This window comes from Jaculus jaculus, chromosome 10 (genome assembly GCF_020740685.1).
Source record: "Jaculus jaculus isolate mJacJac1 chromosome 10, mJacJac1.mat.Y.cur, whole genome shotgun sequence".
Taxonomy (NCBI): domain Eukaryota; kingdom Metazoa; phylum Chordata; class Mammalia; order Rodentia; family Dipodidae; genus Jaculus; species Jaculus jaculus.
The window spans coordinates 55,058,851-55,072,044 of record NC_059111.1 but is presented as its reverse complement, the minus strand read 5'-3'; the positions used below and the strand labels follow the sequence as shown (position 1 = coordinate 55,072,044).

The 13,194-nt window shown below is 42.8% G+C and overlaps 1 protein-coding gene across 5 annotated transcripts in view; it reads right to left on the bottom strand.

Moving 5' to 3' along the window:
- Positions 1-13,194, bottom strand: part of Dmtf1 (cyclin D binding myb like transcription factor 1) — a 54,983-nt gene that overhangs the window by 41,544 nt on the left and 245 nt on the right. The window contains exons 1-2 of one of the 5 annotated variants that reach the window (XM_045161001.1): positions 10,589-12,877; positions 10,268-10,339 (exon numbers count right to left, since the gene is read on the bottom strand). The exons of the other annotated variants lie outside the window; for them this stretch is intronic. The gene's annotated coding sequence lies outside the window, so the exon portion shown is untranslated. Of the gene's footprint in view, positions 1-10,267; positions 10,340-10,588; positions 12,878-13,194 lie in introns of those variants that run through there. 5 annotated transcript variants of the gene reach the window in all.

Here is a 13,194-nt window from a genome sequence, read left to right as displayed (position 1 = left end):
GGGTAACTGTACACTGGGGCAAAGGAAATAATCAGACCTTTCGGGGACTACTGAACACTGGCTCTGAATTGACACTGATTCCAGGAAACCTCAAAAAGCACCGTGGCCCTTCAGTTAAAGTAGGTACTTTCAGAGGTCAGGTGATCAATGGAGTTTTGGCAAATGTTAGCTGACAGTGGGTCCAGTGGGCCCCAGAACTCACCCTGTGTCTATTTCTCCAGTCCCAGAATGCATAACTGGGATGCATATACTTAGGAATTGGCAGAACCCCCACATTGGTTCCCTGACTTGTGGAGTGAGGGCTATTATGGTTGGAAAAGCCAAATGGAAGCCACTGGAGCTCCCTCCACCAGGGAAACGAATGAACCAAAAACAGTATTGCATCCCTTGAGGGACTGCAGAAATTAATACCACTATAAAGGACTTGAAGGATGCAGGGGTGGTGGTTCCCACCATGTCTCCCTTTAACTCTCCTATTTGGCCTGTTGGGAAGACAGAAGACAGAATGTTCGTGAATTATCGGAAACTTAATAAGGTGGTGACTCCAATTGCAGCTGTTGTACAAGATGTGGTTTCTTTACTTGAGTAGATTAACACATCTCCTGGTACCTGGTATGTAACTATTGATCTTGTGAATGCTTTCTTTTCTATACCTGTCCATAAGGATCACCAGAAACAATTTGTTTTCAGCTGGCAAGGTCAGCAGTACACCTTTACTGTTTTACCTCAAGGTTATTATATTAACTCTCCAGCCCTGTGTCATAGCTTAGTTCGCAGGGATCTTGATCGCCTGTCCCTTCCACAAGGTGTCACATTGGTCCATTATATCGATGACATTATGCTGATTAGATCAAATGAGCAGGAGGTGGCAGCCTCTCTGGAGTTGCTGGCACAGTATATGAGCATCAGGGGAAGGTAAATAAATCCATCCAAAATTCAAGGACCTTCCAACTCAGTGAAATTTCTAGTTCAGTGGTGTGGGGCATACAGGGATATTCCTTCTAAGGTGAAGGATAAGTTGTTGCATTTGGCCCCTCCTACCACTAAGAAAGAAGTACATCGTCTAATGGGCCTATTTGGATTTTGGAGATAGCACATTCCTCACTTGGGTGTGTTACTCTGTCCCATATACCAAGTGACTAGGAAAGCTCTTTGTTTTCAGTGGGGCCCAGAACAAGAGAAGGCTCTTCAACAGGTCCAGGCTGCTGTGCAGGCTGCTCTACCCTTGGGCCATATGATCCAGCAGATCCGATGGTACTTGAGGTGTCAGTGGTGGACAAAGATGCCATTCGGAGCCTTTGGCAGGCCCCCACAGGTGAATCACAGAGGACCACCTTGGGATTCTGGAGCAAGGCCCTGCCATCATCTGCAGATAATTATTCTCTCTTTGAGAGACAGCTCTTGGCCTGCTATTGGGCCTTAGTAGAAACTGAACACCTGACAATAGGCCATCAAGTTACTATGCAACCCGAGCTCCCCATTATGAGCTGGGTGTTATCTGACTCGCCAGGCCATGAAATTGGACATGCACAGCAGCAATCCATCATCAAGCAGAAGTGGTATATCCATGATCGGGCTCGAGCAGGACCTGAAGGTACAAGTAAGTTACATGAGGAAGTTGCCCAAATGCCTATGGTTGCTACTTATGTTACAATGCCTTATGCCCCTAAGCATGCACCTATGGCATCATGGGGTGTGCCCTATAATCAACTGACTGAAGAACAGAAGACTAGGGCATGGTTTACAGATGGTTCAGCACGTTATGTGGGCACCTCCCAGAAGTGAACAGCTGCAGCATTACAGCCATTTTCTGAGACAACTCTGAAGGATTGTGGTGAAGAGAAGTCTTCACAATGGGTAGAACTATGAGCAGTGCACATGGTTGTGCATTTTGCTTGGAAGGAAAAATGACCAGATGTGTGGTTATACACTGATTCATGGGCTGTGGCCAATGGTTTGGCTGGATGGTCCGGGACTTGGAAGGAGCACAATTGGAAAATTGGTGAGAAGGACATTTGGGGAAGGTGTATATCGATAGAACTGATAGGACTCTCTGAATGGGCAAAGGATATAAAGATACTTGTGTCTCATGTTAGTGTTCATCAGAAAGTGACCTCACCGGAAGATGACTTTAATAATCAAGTAAATAAGCTGACCTGTTCTGTGGATAGTGATCAACCTCTTTTCTCAGTCACCCTTGTCATTGCCCAATGGGCCCATGAACAAAGAGGCCATGGCAGCACAGATGCAGGCTATGCATGGCCCCAACAAGGACTTCCACTAAGGCTGACCTGGCTACAGATGCTGCTTACTGCCAAATCTGCCATCAACAGAGACCAACTCTGAGCCCCTGATACGGTAGCATTTCTTGGGATGACTAGCTAGCAACTTGGTGGCAAGTTGACTACACTGGACCTCTTTCATCATGGAAAGGGCAGCGTTTTGTCCTTAACTGAAACAGACACTTATCCTGGGTATGTATTTGCTTTTCCTTCATGTAAGGCTTCTGCCAAAACTACACTCGGTGGGCTCATAGAATGACTTATCCACCATCACGGTATTCCACACAGCATTGCTTCTGACCAAGGAACTCACTTCACAGCCAAGGAAGCACAGCAATGGGCTCATGATCATGGAATTCACCTGTCTTACCATGTGCCCCACCACCCTGAAGCAGCTGGCTTGATGGAATGGTGGAATGGCCTTTTAAAGGAACAGATACTGTGCTAACTAGGTGGCAACAGCTTTGAGGGCTGGGGGCATGTCCTCCAACAGGCTGTATATGATCTGAATCAGTGTCCTATATATGGTGCTGTTTCTCCTATAGCCTGGATTCATGAGTCCAGGAATCAAGGGGTGGAAATGGGAATAGTCCCACTTACCATCACCCCAGGTGACCCATTAGCCAAATTTTTGCTTCCTGTTCCTCCAACCTTACTCTCTGCTGGCCTAGAGGTATTGGTTCCAAAGGGGGACAGTGCTTTTGCCAGGAGGTACAAAGAACATTCCATTGAACTGGAAGCTAAGACTTCCCCTTGGCCACTTTGGGCTCCTGATACCATTGAGTGAACAGGCTAAGAAAGGAGTGGCAGTGGTAACAGGGGTGATTGATCCAGACTACCAGGGGGAAACTGGACTACTCCTCCACAATGGAGGTAAGGAAGAGTATGTCTCGAGTGCAGGAGATCCTTTAGGGCATCTTTTGGTGTTACTATGCCCTTTGATCAAAGTCAATGGACAACTGTAACAACCCAATCAAGGCATTGTGATAAATGGCCCAGATCCTTAAGGAATGAAGGAATGGGCCACTCCTCCAGGTAAAGAACCAAGACCTGCTGAGGTGCTTGCTGAAGGTGGAGGAAATACAGAATGGGTAGTAGAAGAGGGCAGTTACAAATACCAGCTAAGGCCATGTAACCAGTTATAAAAAAAAAAAAAAAGGACTGTAATTGCCATGAATGTTTCTGCTTTACCTTGTTAAGAATGTCTGTACATACCTATACCAATATTAAGATACTTTTGTTCTTCCGCTATTTCTGTATTAGGTAATGAATGCCAATTAAAGTCATATCGCTAGACAATGTTGAATTTATATTTGACTTATAATAGAGATTGAGTATTCCTCACTGAACCTTGCTTTGATGGGGGGGGGGGGAGATTGTGCATTTCTGGTTATACAAGGGAGTTGACCTTGTACTATCTTCATTTGGAAATTAAGTATGACGTAAGGAGATATGGTTTGGTGTCAGGTTAACAGGGGGTGCACTGTGATGGTTAAGTTTGTGTCAACTTGATCTGTTTAAGAATCCACAGACATTCCTCCTAAGTGGGTCTCTGAGGTTGCTTCCAGAAAGTATTAACTAAAGGAGGAATCCTTCCCCCAGGGTGAGCCCTTCCCTCAGAGTGGATGGCCCCTCTAGGAGGGGAGGGGAGGCCCTATCAAAAGCAGCTCTGGGAAGAAAGGTATTCTCCTCCCCTCCCACCTGGCTGTCAGTGCTGCTTGCTGTTTTGCTGCATTCAGGTGTGGACCAAAGACCAGGGTAGACTGAAGAGCAGCATCTCTCCAGGACACATCCAGGCCTTCAAGTGTTGGATTGGGACTCCTGAGGCATCCAGCCTCGTGGACTGAGCAGCTACCAGGTTCCTTGACTCTCAGGCCTGTAATCTACTGTTGTTGGACTGTTGTAAACTAATCCAATAAATTCCCTTTTAATACAATTCATTCTATTGGTTCTGTTCCTCTAAAGAATCCTGACTAATACACTTAGCTTTAAGTTTGGAGGTGCCTCTCTTCCTCTTGAAAATGGTTCTCCCATTTACTATGGGGCAGTTAGCCCAATGTTCAGACTCCAAAACTTTGCTAAATAAAATTCTTTTGTTTACATAAAAGTAGCCCAAGATGTTTTGTGATCTTAACATAAACAACCAACAACAATAAATACACCAAGACACAGAGGTAGTTAAGGCCTGGAAAATCCTTGGAGGGTTTTAAATTGGGGATTATAACTTACATTTTCAAGAGATCATGCAGACTGTAAAATGGAGCATGATAAAGACATGTTGTCAAAGGATGACTGTGGTATGGAAAGGTGAACACATGAATCCCTAAACAAAGAGGAGGTATTTTGGTGGCAGGGTCAACAGGGCTTTCTAAATAAAGAGATGGGAGACTACAAAAGGAAAGTCATCTCAAGATGATTCCTAAGCTTCTGACTTGAACAGCTGAGTAACATTTTAGGTACTTAAATCTGGAGATATTTTATGATATGGCATTATTACTAACCTTAATATATAAGATGTATGGTATCTAAATACAGGTGCCAAGTTGATAGCTAGATGTTTGGATATTTAAGTAGAGCTCCATATGCAAGGATTATAACTACAAATATGAGGTATGACATGCAAGTTGCTTTGAAGATTACTTTCTTGCAGAAGACAGCTTAGCTCAGTGTATAGCACTCTATCATATACATATGACAAGCAGACTGAGCACCAGGTAGTGGTGCAAAAGAAAAACTAGTTAAAATATGCACTCACAAGAATGTTGCTTGAAACTTTTTATTGAGAATTTCACCCATGTAATATATTTTGATTACCCCCTCCCATTATTTTTCTTTGTCCTACCTCCAAGTCTTTCTACTTGACTCCCCACCCCCCCCCCCATGTTTTTTTAAAGAAAATTATGGCCAACTGTTGAACAAGGACCAAGAAGTGACTACTGGATCATGTCCTTAAATTATTTCAGGTGATCAGTGGGTGGGGGAGTGGGAAGCCCTGGTCAAAGAGACAACTGGAAGTAGAGAAAACAACTACAGAACAGGTCTGGTTTATTTTTGAAGTGAAATGAGTAGCAAATGTGGTCATGGCAGAAATTCAGATGTTAGTCTGAAAAATGCTGAATAAATTAACTTGAGGGTAACAAGTAACTTAGTGCCTTTATTCTAATCCATTACACATGAAACTATGCTTAACATCTGGAACCCTTTCCCACTTGGAAATACATAAGGAAGATATTCAACCCTGCTATGAACCTTCTAGAGCACACAAATACACCATCATCTTCCTTCTTTTTTTCTTGTAATGGACTCTAACATATTGTCGCTTTTATACTAACTAGAAACTAAAAACAAGAAGAAATGGGCATTCTAGTTTGCTACCATCTTTTGGTAGATAACATTAAATAATAAGCACCCTAATAAACTCAAGGAGAAAAAAAAACCCTGAAATATAGCACAAAACATTTATAATGGCATTTTTTTTTGGGGGGGGGAAGCGTGTACAGGCATGTGTGCCACAGCACATATGTATATGTGCAGGTCACAGGACAATTTGGGGCATCAGTCATTTCTACTCATTTTTCTCATTTTCTACTTTGAGGCAGCTTCTCTTATCTTGCAAAAGCACCAGGCTAGTTGGCCTACCCTCATGCCCCCATGCTGGAATTACACAAGTTAGTTTTTTTGTTATCTTTTTTTTTTTTTAAATTATTTGCAAGCACAGAGTAAAGGAGACAGAGAATGGACATGCCAGGGCCTCCAGAAACTGAAAACAAACTCCAGATGCATGTGCTCCCTGGTGCTCGTGGCTTTACTTGAATACTGGGGAATCTAACGGGTTGTTTTATGGGCAAGTGCCTTAACCACTAAGCCATCTCTCCAGGCCCTACAGGTGAGGTTTGTGTTTGGTTGTTCCAAAGATCTGATCCCAACTACTTAAACTTGCCAAGTACTATTCACTGTTACCCACTGAGCCTATTCCCCAGCCCTGTCTTTGTGTGTGCCCATGTGCCACATTGGGTGGCCTACTCTCTCACTCTTCTACCCAGTTCCCTGAGTCACTGAACCCAAAGCTCCCAGGTTTTTCTGGGTGGATTGACTGACCAGAGTCCCATCAGATCCTCCAGTCTCTGCACCTCCATGAAGCCATAGCTGGCTATGTAACTGTTGGGGATCAAGCTCAGGCCCTAATCTTGCATGCATAGCAAGTGCTCTTACAAGCTAAGCCATCTTCCCAGCCCCTACGTAATTATGTATGTTCACATTTGAGAAATGCATTTTCTTTCATTTACAGATCTCAGTAATTAAGATGACCTTATTTGGCACCAGGACCTCACAATGTAGTCTAAGCTGGCCTTAAATTCATTCTTCTCATGTCTCAGTCTCCCTAGTGCAGGAACAGGTCTGTGCCATTATGCTGGCCCAACATGACCCTATTTAATAGAATATAATACCCTGGTGAATAAAAAGGGACAGGCATAACAAAATACCACTCTGGGACTTAATTCAGTTAAGGAATTGTGTTCATGTTACTTTTCACTCCAGCAGCAAGGTAAAGTTCATATTCAACAGAATATCTTAGGTTGTTCTGGCCAGCTAAATGTCAAGCATCTTCTAAAAACCAAACCAAAAGTCAGATTTCATTTCACAGGACGTAGTGGTGCATGCCTTTATCCCAGCACTTGGGAGGCAGAGGTTAAGATTGCCATTGAGTTCCAGGCTGCCCTGTGAATTCCAGGACAGCCTAGGCTAGTTCCCTATCCCGAGGAGTTTAAAAAAAAAAAAAAAAAAAGTCACATCTCTTCCTAGATGCCAATTCTGCAACTTAATAAAATGAGTTCCCAGGAGCATCAGTACAAGCGTGGAAATGCAAACACTTATTGGTCATAATCACAAGATGTGGAGGATGAAATAAATGCTGCTGACCCTTGATGCTCAGTATTGTCAAGCTTCCAAACTGCAAGATGGGATGAAGTCATGTGGCATGACAAACACTACTTAAGATCCACTTAGAACTCTAAGAAGCTACAAAAACATACAATAAGTACCATACATTTACTGGGTGCCTAAGACTCAAAAGCACTGGCTGACATTACTTAAGGAAACAAGTGCATTTAATTTCCAGAGGTAATACAGTATCATAAAATATGTTCTTTAACAGTCTTATGATTACCTTCTTTTCAATCATCTATCAATATACCATTTATTATTTGTATGCGTGGGGGGGCAGGCTTGTATAGCCCAGGTTGGCCCTGAAGTTATGCCTTGGTCTTTTATAACCTTTTGTTGTGTACCTCTTGTAGTAGTATTTGTTTCTCAATTTTAATGGATACACAGTATCTTTCTAACCAGTAAATATTACTGAAAGTCTTTGGTTTTGAAGTTATGTTACCTAATCAATAACACCATAAGTAATTCCTTGGGGAATATTTAAAACTGATTTACCTATTAATGTGTAACTTTAAAATTTTTTTTAAAGTTTTTTATACTCTGAACATGAAACTCTGCCAAGCAAAAAATGTTAATTTCATCTACACAACAAATTTCTACATCCCATACCTGGGTACACAGAGAGATATCCGAAAACAGACAAAGCTACAAAATAACATCTTCATGAGCACCAATATTATTTCAGAACTCCACACTTGATGTAGAATGCTTTGAAAATGGTCTTGAGACAGATTGGAGGGAGCTTCTCACTGGGTAGGAGTCAAGCACTGTTAGAAAACTGTTCAACAGTGTTAGTTTTAAACCATAAAACTATATTCTAAGCATCCCTTTTAATGACACCCTTTATTGACAGCTGTCAGATCCTTCCCTAGTACTCTTACTGCCTTGAGCACAGGACTATCAGCCACACTTGAAAGCCAAGCCCCTTCATGCCACTATCAGGTGCTTCAAGCATTTCACACATTTTGAAGCTGTATGGAAACAAGCTTGCTTACCGTGGCACAATTCTGATTTCAAAAAACTATCCAAGCCATAACTGTGTCAAAAGAAGCTTGCACTAGACTTTTTACCACTACAAACTGCTGAATCCTAGATGACCTGGCAGTCATTTCTGCCCAGGCCAGAGGGGAAGCACTTCCTCGGGTGGCCCACAAGGCCACTACATTTCTTCATTAGCATGAACTGCCATGATTAGGGCAGGCACATGCACCACTTGCAACACCTTCCTAAGGCTATATATGCAGGTGTTATATACTCTGTGAGCCAGCTGGGAGACACATCACTATGCTACCCTCTGGTGCCATAATATTAAGCTCAGTAAAAGTACAACAGAGCAGTTTACCCTAGATCTTTATTAGCAAAGCTGGCTATGAGGGTAGCCCAAAGGAAGGAAGGTAAAAGCAGAAGGGAAGTAGTGACTGACAGTAAAGAAGAGCAGCTGAGGGTTGGGAGGGCAGAAATGACAGGAGCAAAGATGAGGGAAGACAGGGCTGTGAAGAAATGGACAAGCTGCAGGCTCAGGTTGCTCAGAGCTTTAGAGGAGCTTTCAAAGGGCCAATGGCCTCAAACATTATAGGGGGTGAAAACAGTAGCCATTGTGAAAGGGGTGAGGACACCAACACTAAGCCCGAGTTGTAATCACTGTAGGGCAGAGACAAGGCAGCACCCTCTGCTATTAGCTGCTACTAGAAGCTACAGATTACAAAAATGGCTAGTGTGGGGACCACAAGTGATCAAAGCCCAAAGCAGGGAACTTCCAACCCGAGACTGTAAAGTTCTCTAGCTGAATGTCTAAAGCTGAGACAGGCCCCACCTCTCAGGGTTTGTAACTAAGAATCTCTAAGTACAGCCCCTGAGGCACTCAATGACCTATGGTTGCTAGCAAGGGAAGAGTTTCTCCTGGGCTATTTAGACAGAACAAAGAACCCCCAGCCATCTGACAGTATACCCAATCCCTGGAAATTGGCTTATTTTGTGTAATTTGCAGAAAAACTTGAGAAGCAGATTTACAAATTAACATAAAGCATGCTGAATTAAGGCACCTAATTAATGTTTACTATGGTTTCATTTTGAGATAAAACTGTACACCATAAAATACCAGAGTTGTTAATGGAGTCTAATAAACTTTAATTGCCAAGAATAGTGATTCAGATATCAATCATGGAAAACAGCTCTAATAATTATTTGAGTACAGTGAACTGCTTAGCAATGTGGGTCATTTGAAGGTACTAGATTTCATACCTGGCATGGCAATAAAATTGTACTATTAAAGAATGCAATGTTGCTGGGCATGGCGGCGCATACCTTTAATCCCAGCAATCAGGAGGCAGAGGTAAGAGGATTGCCATGAGTTCAAGGCCACCCTGAGACTACATAGTGAATGAATTCCAGGTCAGCCTGAGCTAGAATGCAACCCTACTCAAACAAACAAACAAACAAAAAAAGAAATGCAATTTCATCCAATGCATGATGTAAGAGCTTAAAATGTGTTTGGCTGCACTGTAAGATTTTATCCTTCTACATGACCCCACCAGAGGCCCTTTAAAGGGAAATACAAGTCATCACATTTCTGATTCACACTTGTTAATTTTTAAATTATACTTCCAGACCAGATTCTAAAACAAACACAGGCAGTACATAAATCCAATAAACATTTCTTTGACTACACAACATCTTAAGATTTGAATATTAGCTGTAATCATTAGATGAATGGTCTGACACCACCAAGTTCCTTTAAAACAGGATGACATTAAGAAAATACAATTCATATAATCTTGCAATATGCTTTCTTTTTCTGGTATTCAATCTTCAAATAAGCTATTTTTCCACAAATTTGAAAAAACAGACAGATAAAGAGGTTCTTCCTTTTATTGAAATTCAGTTCATTTACCTCCATGGTATCAAGACAAACTTGTGATTTCTACAAGAATTCTCTTCAAAAGAATGCCATCAAAGCAAATGGAGAAATGACACAGAAACCACCACCACATTGGTTTATAACTGTCACAGTTTACAGTTAGTATTTGGCAATGGCTTATTACCTCCTATCATAGAGACAACAGTTTTTAGAGCTCAAGTTGCACAGCAGGTAAGTATACCAGATCCTAGAGATCCTTAAATGACAAAAAAAAAAAAAAAAAAAAGAGGTTAAAATTATGGCAAGAGAAAATGGACTAGTACAATAGAAAACTCCAAGTTGAAAAGGCAGGATAGCATTTCAGTGTTGTCTCTGTAGATGCAGTTAACAAAAAAAGTATAATGAATTCTTTCTAAACTTCAAGTTTTGATGTCATTGCAACAGACAGGTACAAGTGATCTTGAGTCTCAAAAACATTAAGCCCTCTATCTCAGCATGCACATACCAGGTTGTGAATCTTCAGGGACACTTCTTTCTTATGATCTCATGCACTCTTACAGGTGTCAGTTCAGGCCAATGCACTTAATGGACTATAATGGAAACAACTGTTCAAAATACTATCTTATTTTCAAGATATATAAACTAATACGATGAATAAAAATTAGGGTCTGGAGTTGCTGGGGTAATAAGTGAGGCGCAAAGAAAGGTAAGCATTATGTGAGGAAGGGCAGTTATTTTTGTTGTTGTCATTAATTTAAATACTAAGCTGTGATATCTACCTAACGGTATAGCATATGTATATTCCTTCCCCTTTAAGGTACCTCTGAGATACGTTAGCTCTTTTCTTAAAAGACTACAGAGGCTACCTACCTACTTTTAATATTTCCCAAATCAGTTATGGTTATTTCCAACTCTCAAATTTATTTTTTTAATCTTTACATATCTTCAATTTTATTGCTGATTTTGTTATAACCAGGTCATATTACATAGAGAATCTCATTACCATTAATCTTACATTCACTCAATAGATATGAAAGAGAGGTAGAGGAATAATATGTCACTAGGAAAGGCGTGGGTCAGGCCTTGGGGACAGTGGTGGAAAGAACATCCTGATGTCTCGGTCCCAGAATCTGGGGGAAGGGATATTGCAGGAGAGAACAAACTAGTGAACATTTCTGCTCTTGTGGCCCGAGGCAGGGGATCCAACTAGAAGCTCACTTCTGTGCTGTGGATAGAAGCGGGTGTCAATCTAGCATGGAGAAGTAGCACACGGACAGGCAAGGCCCAACTGGCGTGGAAAGGCACATGCCAGAGACAGGGCAGTGATGCGCAGAAAGGCGCTCAGGGCCTCCCATGCCTAAAGGTGCTGTCCAACTCTCAAATTTAAGTCCCAACTCCAACATGTTGATTTCTTGTCTTCAAGATAGTCATAGAACATGAAAATCCAGGGGAAATGTTTATGCGTATTCCTTTTAAGTGCTTAAAAATATATACTTAAATTTCTATGACATGCACAATGCCCGGCCCTAAGTAAAATGCTGATGAAAGGAGGACAGTAAGAGTTTTGGCTTCATTTTTGACTCAACTGTCATCTATGAGAGATTTCTTATGTAATCAGTTTCTAGATTAGTACCCTCAATTAAAACGGTGGTAAACAAATTACCTAGTTTGGTGACACACAAAAAGTATGTGATATATAGGAGTTATAATTATGGGACAGAATGGGTATATTTTTCATTAGAATTATAGTAAGTTACTTGCATGTAAAATCAAGCTGCTATTTATACTTTTTTTGGCTGGGCAAGGTACCTTATTCTCTAACAAAATCGGCGTTGTCTCACATTGCATTTTTTGTGATGTCATTTTTAATTAAACATATCTTAATACCTTAACAAAGTCACGAACCCTTATCATCAGTACTTCGGCATCAGAGCCTTAAGGTTAAAAATTTTAAAGCACTGAGCGGTCAACTACCCAAGTAATCAAGATACAATAATCCTCAATTATTTGAAGCATATTTAAAACCAGCTTGAAGAAGTATAATATGATGGGAAAATATATACTAAAGAAAAAGGTTTTAATTCTGTAAAGCATTCAATATAACCAATGGCTCTGTTACATGAACTAGAATCTGAGAGCCACAAATAGTTGTCTTCTACGAATTAAAAATATGAATCTAATTAACAAAAGTTCTAAATGGTTATTATTTCAAGCTTACAACACGATGCAGTACAAAACAAGCATTTTCCCCCTCAGATGGCCCAACAAGAAGCCTCGCCGAAAGTCAGTCAGTAAGGGGGTACACAAAAACGAGTCAAGCTGCGAGGAAGCCAATCAAAAGAATTCAGCCAAGGAAAGGCAGAAGTCAGGATGTATATGTTCCAGAAGGCTCAGCCTTTTCCCACCCATGCCGGATGCTTTACTATGAAAACATGCTGGCCCTTTCTCACACCAACTCCCGAAACTGGGGTATAGCTCGGTATACGTCCCTAATGAGACTCTCAAAACAAACCCACATCAGAGGGAAAGCAGGTTCTGAAACGTTCCAAACTTCCAGGGCACACCTGATGGCGTCCACCTGGCGTGGTTGGCCACGGCCCCTGCCTTCAGGCTCGGGTGGGCACGGTTCGCTGTGGCCCTGAGCAGGGCTGGCCCCGAAAACACGCGAGGCCACGGAGACACCAGCACGGACAGAGGGCTAACAGGGGCCGCTGGGGGGGGGGGAACACCGCCCCAAGCCCGACTCTCCACCCCGCCCCAGCCACCGCCTTCGCTGGACCTCTCCACACCGCCGCGATGGATGGCACCCACAAGCCGTCCGGGCTGGCTTCGCGGCGGGCCCCCACTCCGAGGCCCACCCCACCCCACCCCACCCCACCCCACCCCACCCCAGGGGTCCCGGCGCCATTTAGATCCTCCGAAGCCGCCGCCATTTTCCGCCCCCGCCGGCTCGCCGCGGTGCCTCAGCGGACGCTCGCTCTCGTCGGCTCCACAGCACCCACCACCGCCGCTCGCCGGGTCCGGCCTGAAGAGGAGGCCCGGGACTAAGCGTGTGAGGACGGCCTCTCCGACTTGGACGCAGGCCCCGCTCCGACCCCGCCCGCAGCGCCC